This window comes from Lepus europaeus, chromosome 4 (genome assembly GCF_033115175.1).
Source record: "Lepus europaeus isolate LE1 chromosome 4, mLepTim1.pri, whole genome shotgun sequence".
Lineage (NCBI taxonomy): Eukaryota > Metazoa > Chordata > Mammalia > Lagomorpha > Leporidae > Lepus > Lepus europaeus.
In genome coordinates this window covers 151,360,792-151,371,598 of record NC_084830.1, presented here as the reverse complement: position 1 = coordinate 151,371,598, position 10,807 = coordinate 151,360,792, and positions in this window count along the sequence as shown.

Sequence of the window (10,807 nt, the reverse complement as noted above, 5' to 3'; positions counted from 1 at the left end):
ACCCTTCTCCGTCCACAGTGGGTGAGTGGTCATGTTCAAAAGAGAGCCATGAAAAGGACAAGGAGGAAAGGGGTAATTAAAACCAGGAGGCAAATGCTCTGAGTTTACCAGAACAGAGCTGGGTGTTCTATGTCCCTTGGGCTCTCTCTGACATACCACGTAACCTCATGGAGACCATTTCCCCTTTTTGGGCCTCACCGTATTCAACTGAGGGATAAGGACAGTAATGCCAATCCTATTCATGTCACAGATTGCAAAGAAAGAATAAAATATGTATAGTTAAAAAAAAATGTGAGAGGAAATTGAAAATGCCATACAACTACAGGTAGTGTAACTGTTTTTCCCTTTCTCTTGTTTAACATTTTACTTATAAATGATAAAAGGCAACTACAACAGAAATGTTGATGCTGTTGTAGATGCTCAGTCTTCATTCTCTGATGACTCTGAGAGGTTCTGATGTGGGCTAGGCAGAGAGTCAGTGAAGGGCCAAGAGCTGAGGACTGCCAACACCCAAGCCTTGTGCATCATCCAAATCCTATCACCTTCCATTCTAATTCCACAAGGCTGAAAACTCAGCACAACCCACTGATCATGCAGCCAAGCCTACTTCCCAGGCTTCACTGTACACCATGACACTTTGCTGGAGACCACCATGTGTGCTGCCGCTCTACCCCAAACCTTGCTGCTTTGAATGATTCAACTATGCCTCATCCTTTTCCTATAAAAAAGGAGACCCCAGCCTGGTTGGGGGCATATCTCTCTCTTGACGTTTCCCATACTCACACCTAAATATGTGCTACCCCTTTGCCTTTTGATAAATCTTGCTTTTCTGTTCATCTCCATCTGTGTTTCCCAGTTGTATCCTTACATGTGTAGGGAGACAAGAACCTGGGCTAAGTCTCTCTGGGGGTGTCTCTGAACCCAGCCAGGGCTCTTGATCCCCACAACATAATTCAGGGTCCCCATCACCACAGTAGTTGGTAACATCCTCTTCCCCCAGTTTGTTTTGAGCATAATCCTGGTATAAAATCATTTCCAGTTTGGGAGGTGGGGAGCACCCCGGCATCTTCAGAGGCCAACATTCATTCAGTCTCTTGTTTTTATGTCTCCTGTGGCAGCTCAAGTCTCCAGAGCCTCCTTTTTTTTTTTTTTTTTTTTTTTTTTTTTTTTTTTAACAGGCAGAGTGGACAGTGAGAGAGAGAGAGAGACAGAGAGAAAGGTCTTCCTTTTCCGTTGGTTCACCCCCCAATGGCCGCTGCGGCCAGTGCACAGCGCTGATCCGAAGGCAGGAGCCAGGTGCTTCTCCTGGTCTCCCATGGGGTGCAGGGCCCAAGCACTTGGGCCATCCCCCACTGCACACTCGGGCCACAGCAGAGAGCTGGACAGGAAGAGAGGCGATCAGGACAGAATCTGGTGCCCTGACTAGGATTAGAACCCAGTGTGCTGGTGCCTCAGGCGGAGGATTAGCCTATTGAGCCGTGGCACCAGCCCAGAACCTCCTCTTACACCTCTCTGGGACACATGAGTTGGGGGATGTTGGCCTCAAATGAGCATCCCCAGTGCCAAACTGAAACTCCAGAGGATGCCTCCAGGACCAAAGCAAAGGGAATCTGACAGGGTACACTGAACATGTCTTAATCTTGGTCTCTGTAACCACATCCTTGTTCCTGCTGAAAACCACAACATACTTGTAACCAAGCAAGGCACGTCCACTTTCCTGATGGTGCTGTCAGTGATAGAAAAGGTCCATGGTACAGAGTTGGCAGGGATGAAAAGCAAGATTTATATCCAAGCTTTGCAGATATGTCTTTTCCAGATATGTAAAACCAGTTAGAATTTTTTAAAAAAGCAATGAAAAGTGATCATGTTTTGTGAGTAGAAAGAACCATTCCTGACTTAAAAATATTAATGAAGACTTATAAGGATTGCAAATCCAGAGCTTAAAAAAAAAACCAAAAAAACAAGATTTGTCAACAGCACACTGGTAGAACTATCAAACCTTTAATTTCCTCCTTACGTGAGGTAATGACTCCATTTTTTTAAACATTTATTTTATGTATTTGAAAGAGTTACAGAGAGATATAAAGCCAGAGAGAGAGAGTGGTCTTCCATCCACTGGTTCACTCCCCAACTGGCCACAATGGCCAGAGCTGAGCTGATCCCAAGCGAGGAGCCAGGAGCAGGGCCCACACAGGTGCAGGGGCTCAAGGACTTGAGTCATCTTCTACTGCTTTCCCAGGCCATAACAGAGAGCTGGATTGGAAGTGGAGCAGCTGGGACTTGATGCTGGAGCTGTAGGCCAGGGCTTTAACCTGCTATGCCACAGCGCTGGCCGCAATGACTCCACTTTGATGAACTTAGGTCGACTTCAAGTATTTCCCTCTCTCCTTTGCTCTCCATCATTTAGTTTTTTTACCCTCACTGTTCAGCATAACTAAAAAGCCTATGTAGGGAATTGCACATAATTATAGATGGTGGGCCAGTAGCAAAGTGGTGCGCATTCCTAAGTGTTTGTAAGCATCTATTCTGCTCTGCCTTCTTCCTCTGGACAATTTAGATAGAATGACAGCCAGCTTCTTTATCTCTCTGAAAAGCAGCCTTTGGTCTCACTTTGTGTACAGGTTTATGAAACAGATCAAGAAACACAATATTATATTTTCCATGTGGTCACACACATACAAATAGAACACAGCAGTTTGTGTGAATAAAACTAAAGTGGGAAAAACCTAAATTAAGTTTTATTGGTTAAAATTATTTGGTAAGGTAAGGACAGTTGAAAGACGATCCTCCCATATCATATCCCATGCTGGATATGTTGGCTTGCACCTGCCAGTGGGTTGTTTTATGCTGCTAGGTGAGAACTCACTGCCTCCTTTGCCCCCTTAACCTCATCCAAAATTACTGACTGACTTCTGACATTGCTAAAAATCCTATCTGGGAAATGCTTCATAGAGCAGGATCCTTGCCAAAATCAGGAATCTTGCTAGTTTGCGAGGCGAGAGATGTCATGCAGAACAAAAGGCTGATACGAGAAGTCAGCAGTCACAATGGGAATAAATCTCACAGTCTGTGGTGTCTGAATGTCTTAATCTCATTTGACCTTAAAAGAGTGGGACTGGCCTTATTTCTGGAATAACTGTACAGAGAAAACATAGGGTGAGTTGGAGTGAAATCCTATAACTCATCTCTTCCAGCAGTCCTTTCCCAACTTCTAACGCCTCTTTGGTACCCAGATTTTGAATTGAAGCCTATTCTCTCTTCTTTGCATTAAATTCATAACAAGGGACCCACAGCAGTGCCTCCCTTATCTGGCTAAGGGATAAGCTGTCCTAGATGGAGGAGTTTCCCACTGACAATTACCCTAATGGAATTATGCAATTTTTAGCCATTAAACAAACTATGTATTTGAGAAGCAGAGCTATAGAGAGAGAGGGAGGGAGGGAAGAAGGGAGGAAGAGATAGAAAGATCTATCCACTGGTTCAGTCCCCAAATGCCTGCAACAGCTGGGGCTGAAGCTAGGAGCCAGGAACTCCATCCTGGTCTTCCATGTGGGTAGCAGGGGCCCAAACACTTGGGCCATCTTCCTCTGATTTCCCAGACACATTAGCAATAGCACTCATGGGATACCAGTGTTGCAGGTGGCTACTTATGCCCCTTTTAGCCCTTTTGTGAGGGAACTGTGTTCTGATGTTTATTTCTCTCTCTCCTGCTTTGGTGGCCATGCCATGAGTTGATCTTGTTTTGAGGACAGAGAATTGCGGCAGAGGTCTTTTGTGCAGTGCTGTGCTGCAGTAAGGCCACTGGGGCTTCTGAGGGGAGTCAGGTAGTGTCGGTGCCTTGTGAGTAACTTGCCTTTAACCTGTGCTATGTCTACTTCTTGATGTTCCTGAATCATTCAGAAAAATCTCAGTTGATATTTGGCCTACCCTGTTTCCAGGGGCCAAAGTTTTTCTTCAAGGATAGTTCAAAGGTAACAGTTCAGCATAAGGAAGTGCATCTTTGCCTCTCAGTATGAACCTATGGCTGGTCTTCTTACTGTCTGACCTGTTGGATGGCTCTACTCCTATGTGCCACTGTTCACTTATTTATTTATTTGACAGAGTCAGACAGTGAGAGAGGGAGAGACAGAGAAAGGTCTTCCTTCTGTTGGTTCATCTCCCAAATGGCCGCCATGGCCGGCGCTGCACTCATCCAAAGCCAGGTGCTTCCTCCTGGCCTCCCATGCGGGTGCAGGAGCCCAAGCACTTGGGCCATCCTCCACTGCCCTCCTGGGCCACAGCAGAGAGCTGGACTGGAAGAGGAGCAACCAGGACTAGAACCAGTGCCCATATGGGATTCTGGCAGCGCAGGTGGAGGATTAACCAAGTGAGCCTCGGTGCTGGCCTCCTTTTTTTTTTTTTTTTTAGATTTATGCCATTCTAGGCTCTAGAATTCAGAAATAGAGCTCTGATTATCATCTCTTTTGAAGCGGAGATGGGATGTAAAATGCAAAACATCAGTGCCTAAACTGAAAGCTTACAAATGTGGTCATTCTCTCTTGCCTCTGCCTCCATGGTCCACATGGACTTCTGTGTCAATGGAGAGACAAAAGATCAGTGCCACGTACAGAATTTTGGGTCACATCAGCAAGGTATCCTGGCCTCTGTTGTGAACAAGGGTCCTGTGTTGAGTGTGTTTCATGGACTAGGATAGGTTGCCATGGTTTACACTCCAGTGTTGCAGTCATCCTTGAGGCCCTTGAACTTTGCTGCCCAGTTGCTTATCTCTTTCCAGGTAGGCTGGAGGTTATGGTTGCTTTTGTTCTGGCATTGCCCTGATCCTGCCTGCCTTTTATGGGTGCTGAACCCCCTCCTCTGTTCCATTAGATCTTCAGCTCTTCTCTGGATGCTTTTTCCTAGAGGGTCAAATGATACATGCATGAAAATGTCCTGAGAGATGGATACTCTGCTTTCTTTTCTGAACCTGCCACCCATTGTCCTTTCAGTCTACCACTTCCTCTGTTTATCCACCAAAAAGCTCTGAGTAAGGTGAAGTCCACATTTGTATTAGTTTTCTGTTGCTGTGGTAACAAATGACCCCAAACTTGGTAGCTTCAAACAACACAAATTTAATCTCATGTAGTTCTGTAAGTCAGAATCAGAGATCAGTTTCACCAGACCAAAATCAAGGTGTCCGCAGGGCTGGTTCCCTCTAAGGCTCTAGAGAAGGATCCTTCTTCTCTTGTCTTTTCTAGAGTCTGGTGGCTACTTACATTCCCATCCTTGGGACACCCTTACTAGTGACACTCCAACCTCTTTCTTCCATTATCACACCTTCTGCTTCTTCTTCTGTAGTCACATCTGCATCTGATTCTCTTTTATAGCAAATCTTTGTTATAGATTTTCTTTGTTACAAAGTTGTTACCCAACTTTAATCTTTACCTGGATGTCACATAAGCATGGCAAACTCATGGTACTGCTTATTTGCCATCTACCAAGCACAACCCATGACCAACTTACCCTTCCTTTTCAGTCTCTGTCTCAGGCTACACGTACCAGGGTTTATCCAAGAGTTGAAGACAGGGAGCCACTCAAGACCCCATGCGTTCTCTTCCTGCTCTACTATCACCTTCTCAATGCAGTCAGCCATGAAGTTCTGTCAACCTCACCCTTAAGTTTCTTCTGATAGCTGTTTCTCTCTAACCCCCACTGCCCTGGTTCAGGCCATCGTTACTCCCATGGCATAGGATATAAACCAACTAACACAATTGTTCTTCTTGACTTCTCCTGAATGTTGGCGTGGTCTACTCTTGGTATTTCTGAGTGTATCAGAGTGGCTGGTCACTGCCTGCCCTGCTCCCATTCTCTACTGAAAGTGTAGTGACTATAACTTACGTTACCACATGATCTTGGCTCAATAGGCCATGGGGCCGGGGATTGGCAACTATCCTGAAAGTGGTAGTTCTTTCTATAGATTTGGTCAGCTAATTTATGAATTGGATGACTGGTTGTAAAATACAAGCTGAGTAAAATTCCTCTGTTACAGTATGAGAACAGGGAAACCGAGAGCTCAGGCCTCCATACTGCTGGACAGAAAGCTGAGTGGGAATAACAGGCATGAGCGAGGTGAGCAGATTATAGTGAACCATGAGAAAACAGAGTAAGGAAGAAGTCTAGGTAGTCAGAGAAGGGTGCTGTCCCAGTTTCTGGTAGTTCTGTAATTGTATTTCCTGAAGCCTGGGTGTATTGTGATTCTTATTGTCAAATGTCCATGATATTACTGCATCACTTAAAAACAAACAACAACAACAAAACCAAAGCAAAAGCAAAAATTCTAGTGTGAGCAAACCCCTGTCTCCTGCAATAAACTGGCTATGAATTATGTGTTCCAGTACTTCCTGATAATGTTATGATGGTACTTCTAGAAGAAAGAAGCCTCTGTCATTGTTTTAAGCACAGCAATAGGAAGCTCCACGCACAGTGTCTATCCCACTCCTTAAAGCATTCGCGTAAGAAAAAGAAATGAAAGGTTGTGTTTCTTTTCCCTTTGGGGTGCGTGATCTTCCAGTGTCAAACACAGCCTTTGTATTAGCATAAACTGACCCCTGCAAACATAATTTCAGAAAGGGAGAGTAATTGCTGCTACAAATATCTCATGAAAACCACTGTAATAAGTGATGTAACATTTTCTGGTACTTGTCAACAGTGGTAAAATTAAACCACCTTTTGGATGGCACCTTTCTACATACTTGCCTTTCATTTTTGCCAGCTGTTGGGAAAAGAGGGATGGCTGGAGATCTCTGGGATTCTTAATTACATGACCAAATTATTTTCTTAAATAAGAATTAATAGGTAAATTTATCAAAGATCCATGGGTAAAAAGCAACATCAGCCACATATAATTATACTCTATGGAGGTAGGCATTTGGCATAGCAGTTAAGATGTGGCTAGGTATGCCCATATCTCATGTCTTAGTGCTTGGGTTCAAGTATTGTCTCCACTTCTGATTCCAGCTTCCTTTAATGTGTACCCCAGGAGGCAGCATGCAATGGCCCAAGTATTTGACTTCCTGTTCCCACATGGGAGACCAGATTGAATTCTGGGCTCCTAGCTTCTGCCTGGCCCACACCTGGCCGCTAGGGCATTTGGGGAGTAAACGAGCAGATGGAAGATGTCTCTGCCTTTCAAATAAAGTAAAAATAAATAAATTTAAAATTAAATTTATTGAATAATAAAATGTACTCTCTGGGACACATTCAGAAAGCATCTCTATTAATGGGAGACATAAATAAATACATCCTATAAGATGAATTCATTGTAGGAGTTTCTCATACCATTTAGGATAAAAATACCTGACAGTGTCAGGATTGTCTTGTGCATTCTCAGTCAACAATGTCCCATGGTCCCTTTAACTTGTTCAGTGCTTAGAATCACTTGTCCAAACCAAACCTTAAGACTTGGTTCAAAGTGAAGTCTTACTGGTTTGTTCCCTACTGAGAAGCCATGTGGTGATGGGAAGCCAAGCGAAGGGGAGCATCTTTCTGTCCTTGGTCCTCTCAGCTCTGGTCCATCTGCAGCTAGGAAGGAAAGGGGAGAAGTAAAAGGTAGGGGGGAGGTGTTGGCATTATTATTTTTAAATTTTAAAATTTATTATTTTAAAATTATGTATTATTTTATTATTAATTTTATAATTATTTTTAAAATTTTTAGGTACTTTTATTTTATTTGAAAGGTAGAGAGAGGAACAGATAGAGTTTCTCTCCAAAGGTTCACTCCCCAAACTGAGGCTGGGCCAGGCTGAAGCTAGAAGCCTGGAAATTAATTTGGGTCTCCCACGTGGGTGGCAGGAACCCCACTTCAGCCATCATTCCCTGGCTCTCAGGGTGTGCATTAGCAGGAATGCTGGAATTGGGACTGGAATGGGGACTTGAACCTCGGTACTCTGATGTGGCATCCAAGTGGTGTCTTAACTGCTGTGCCAAATGCCCACTCCTTGAACATTCTTCTTTGAATGGGGACTTGTTAGCTGGCCTGTGGTTTTGCAGCAGATGGCATTTCACAGAGACTGTGGTGGGGTCTTAGGAGATTGTTGGCAATGTCTCACCTGATGTTTGGATTCAGGCAAATGCACTGTCCACTGAGCAGCCCCCTCGGCCCCTAAGAACCCAGTGTTCTTGCCTCTCTGCCACTGCCCACACCAGGCCTACCTGTACCTATAGTGCCTCATACCAGCCCTCGCTCACACTCAGCTCCCATCTGGTCCATGGGGATACACATGCACACTTGTACACACACTTGACCATCTTCCCCTTGACACACTGCAGCAAAGACACTTGCTAACCCATCTCTAACACAAGCTCCCAGATTAGACCTCTGTGTTCTTCCTAGGGATGCAGGGACATACATCTGGCTTCCCCATGAGTGCCACTGTGTCCCCTTTCTTGATATGACGCAACTCCTGACCTTTCACTTTGGTGGGAACTTAGCAAAGGTATATTCTTATAAAAATCCTCCAAATATTCTCTGTCCCCATTCTCCAACACCACTCCCCCAACCCTGCCCCCTCAATATGATCTATTATTTCCTTGGAATATGGGCCTATTGTTTCTTGGTGCCTTAGCATACTTTCACTTGAACATCCTGTAAGAGTGTCATGGGATTTTTGTTTGAAATTCTAATGTCAGAAATGTGTTATTTGGATAAAATGTTGAGTTCATCCTTAGTCTCAGCACTTCCCGTACACTGTAACCACTTGGTTTTACTAAGGAAAGAAGTGCCCCAAACGAATCTTCAGGCTTTCTGGTGAGCCCTGTGTTTTGAAAGGAACCAATGGTATCTCTCTGTCTTGCCTGAGAAGGCACTAAAAGCAACTCTTGGAACTTTTCCAGCTGATGACCCAGGAGAAAGATCAGCAGTCCTCAGACCCAGGAGCCACACAGACAAATGAGGCAGGAATTGTCTATGGTGGCCTCTGGTTGTATTGAGGGATAAGTGTCCTGGAGGACTAGCAGAGGTAGGCCAGAGGCCTCTAGGGAACCAGGAGCTAGGAGAGCTGACTCTGGGTGAACGCAGGAAGCAAGAGAAGCCACTGCCGGGGGAAGGCCCATCAGCCAGCCGTGTGGAGCACAGCTCATCTCGCCAGTTGCTCTCCTTCCTCTCTCCCCTTCACTTCCACCTTACAAAGCCACTTGCCATCTCCTGGCTATGCCCTGTCATTCCACACGCTCACACTGAGTTGACTGATGCTCTTCCCTCTGGGTAGCCTGCCCTCTTCATTCCTGTCTCCACTCCATCGCTTCTATTTGATCTTCAAGACCTAGCTTAGGTCTAATTCTCTGTGAAGCCCTCCCGCTGTGTTCCCTGTCTGACTGATGGGCTGCTCTGCATGTCTCAGTTCCAGTCCTTTCTGCACCATGTGGTTGTGCTTTATTAACTTGCTTCTCCCTGCTCCTCCTGAGATACTCAGAGTCTCCAAGGCAAGGATTATGTCTTCCTCGTTTTTATACCCTCACCACCTGCCACTGTGTTCTGATATCATGAAAACTTGTATTAGTTTTCTCTTGTTGGTAAGGTATTTATCAGTTTTGCCATAAATTTAGCAGCTCTAAACAACATACCTTTATCGTCTTACAGTTTCTGTAGATCCAAAGACTAGGTGTGCAGTAGAGTTCAGAGTCTCCCTGAGTTGAAATCAAGATGTTGGCCAGGGCTCACATTTTCATCTGGGGCTCAGGGCCCTCTTCTAAGCTTGCTGATTATTGGCAGAATTCATTGCCTTAAAGCTGCGGAACTGATGTCCCCATTTTCCTGTTATCTGTTGGCTAAGAATTAGCTTAGTTCCTCAAGGCCAACCACAGCTTCTGGCCATGTGGCCCCACTTGGCAGTACACGAGTAGGTTATTTGCTTTCTCCCCAGTTGGCTGGAGCACATTTTGCAACTAGTCAGACAGACCTCTGCTACTATTATTTATTTATATTTCATTTTATTTGAAAGGCAGATATAGACAAGAGAGAGGGGAACTCGGTTTCCAAAGTTCTCTCCGCATGAGAACAGGCCCATCCAGGGTTATCTCCTTATTGTCTGAGAACGTGACATAATCACAGTACTGATGCTTCCACTCATACCCAAAGTACAGGGTTCATGCTAGAATTCTGCCTTCCCCAAGGCTCAATGATTATTTATATCAAATGAGGTGTGTTTCAGAAATTTGTAGATTATATATACTGTTATTCAGTTGTAAGATTTTTATTTGTTCATTATTTGAAGGGCTTGCAAACTTGTGCTGGATCCAGAGGGGCTGGGGAGGCTGTATGTGAGTAACCCTGTGGTAAGTGGCTGTGGGCAGGACCTGCCCTCTAGCTGAATGGCTGTGTGACCTTGGCCTAAGTCCATGATATCCTCTGAATTTCAGATTCCTCCTTATACATTAAACAAGGGGGTTAACACTAGATGATCCCAAAGGTTGGTTAGCTTTAACATTTCATAATTTCTAGATTAAATCATACCAATCAAATTAAAATCTAGCAACTCAAAATATTCAAATTCATTCAAATAGTTTATCAAAGAATTTCATTATAGATGGACCTGCAATGACACGATTTTGAGAGGAAAAGACACTTCTGTTTTTAAGTGAAGCCACTCCTGTATTGGGTGAACCTAACTAAATATAAACAAGGGTGCACAACTACATTTTTAATATTCTATATAGAGTGATGACAAATATTCTGTCTTTAGATGATCTGTCTGTCCAGTTAGCACCAGATGTGATTTTCTCCAAGATATTAAAACTTGATAAAACTACTCTCTTAAATGAATTACTCACTGGA